Here is a 2,149-nt window from a genome sequence, read left to right on the forward strand (position 1 = left end):
TGACAGTGAAGATGTAGACCATATTGTTTTCCAAACGATTTGCAAATGTTTTGTTTCACGAATGAATGTCGCTTTCTGAATGTAATCAGTTTTTTGTTTCTCATTAATATTCATATTCTCGATTATCCGGACCCTCGATTATCCGGACTATTTCGTCTATTGCCAACCAGTCCGGATAATCGAGGTTCGACTGTATGGATATAAAATATATACGGTTCTAGAATAGGGGAATCTACTCATTTTGAAAATTATGTAAATCAAAAATTGTTACCATTCTTCAATGAGATGTGCCCCGTCAACTACAACTGCTTTCACCTTTACCTGATTTGAATACTGTCCAAAACCTTACGCCTCTTATCTGGGTGCCCATAAATGATTCGATATTTGCACTGATTTAGTCCTTCCGTTTCTGATGCAGAGAAGTCTAACGAGTCCCCACTACGAGTTATTACAGATGGTACTTGCATACTCTCAAGTTTGATTGACTGATCCCGCATTAAAGCATTAAAAGGCGATACAACTAAAATAATAGAGTCGCTGACTTCAAATATTAAGGATTTTCCATATCCAGCGGGCAAAACAACTAAAACATCCTTCCTTTTCTCCACATAATTCTCAGTGCGTCTACCTGCAGTTCATGAAGAGAGATCGACTGTAAATTAAGGACACGCAGGACGTGAAGCCGTGATTGTGCACTCACTATAATCGTGGACATTTCAAAACTTCATACATTACCAACTCCGGAAGTCCTAGAATCTCAACCCGTTCTCTACCTTGAATTTACGATTATCTTTAATTCTCAATTTGCTCTGAATTTACTATTATTGTTAATTTAGAAGACTGAAAGCTTGATATGGATTATGGGAAATGGTCGTATATTTTTTAAAAGACAGCCCAATTGTATCGACGTAGGACTCGAACCTGGGAATGTTCATTATTAACCCGTCACCTAACCACCGTCACAGTGTCCTATATTAACGATAATAGTAAATTCAATGCAAATTAGGAATTCACGATAATCGTTAATTTAGAGAGGAGATAATGTTGAGAATCTAGGAGTCTCCAGAGCTCTTCGTTTTCTCGTGTGAACGTCCCTCTGGCTAAGAGAAACGATGGGATCTGGGAACGAGAATGAACCGTTGCCTATCGAGTCAGATGTTAAAATCGGGAATTTAACACAAAATCTCAAGACCATCCAAAGTCGATTTAATTGACATCTCAATTCATGTGTGGAAAACGTGCAAGCGGCAAAAAGCATGCCCGAAAGTGTTTACAGAAGCTTCAGACATGGCAAATCTAAATAACCTTAACCTGTCGTTAAAATCCTCTTCATAAACAGCAAAATGGTCATTTAATCCGTTTAAATCAGCAATCTAAATCGAAAGTCTGCTTGTTAAAATATTTTCACCGTTTGATCAAAGTTTTAGAGGTTTATTTGAAATAGAAATTGAAAGTGCAGTTGGTAAAGGTTCCACATGAAATGGCGGCTCTAATTGAGGTGGGCGTTGGTTGGTTGTAAAATGACCCGTCTTGTTCCTTTGCAGTCACGTGGAACTGTCTTAAACACGTTTTAATTCTCCTTTAATCTGGAAAAACGAAGTCAGACACTGGCTGGCAAAAGTATGAACTTTTCGCTTACCTTTGAAAACTTTCAGGCCAAATTTTGTGGCCCTCTTTTTATTTTGTAACACAGCATCATCTTGTATCCTAAATAATTCCGATTCATAAATGCTGGCGAGTTTACGCCGGCCATTTTGTTTCGTTTGGATCACGCATTATTCACTCCGTAGGGAGTGAATAATGCTCAATTACTCCGAGATAGCGAACCAATCAGATTGCTTGAAATACCACGATCACTGAGTGAGTATTAACTAATACAAGTTATTTACTCTTGGGACTGTATCATGCTTCAGAAAACTGAACATCCATCGTTTTAATGCAAATACTCCCCCTCCCCAAATGACCTGTAATATGGCAAGGGTGAAAAAAGCGAATAACGAGAAATATAAATAAAATAAATAAAATAAATTATGGTAATACCCATAAGTCCTGTCATCAAATTATTTATCTTGTGAGAACATGGGTAAAAGCCACAGATATGGAGGATAAGAGCGAAACCGAGGACAACAAGGTAGGAAGCAATTTGCGC

Source organism: Montipora foliosa, chromosome 13, assembly GCF_036669935.1.
Source record: "Montipora foliosa isolate CH-2021 chromosome 13, ASM3666993v2, whole genome shotgun sequence".
Classification (NCBI taxonomy): Eukaryota; Metazoa; Cnidaria; class Anthozoa; order Scleractinia; family Acroporidae; genus Montipora; species Montipora foliosa.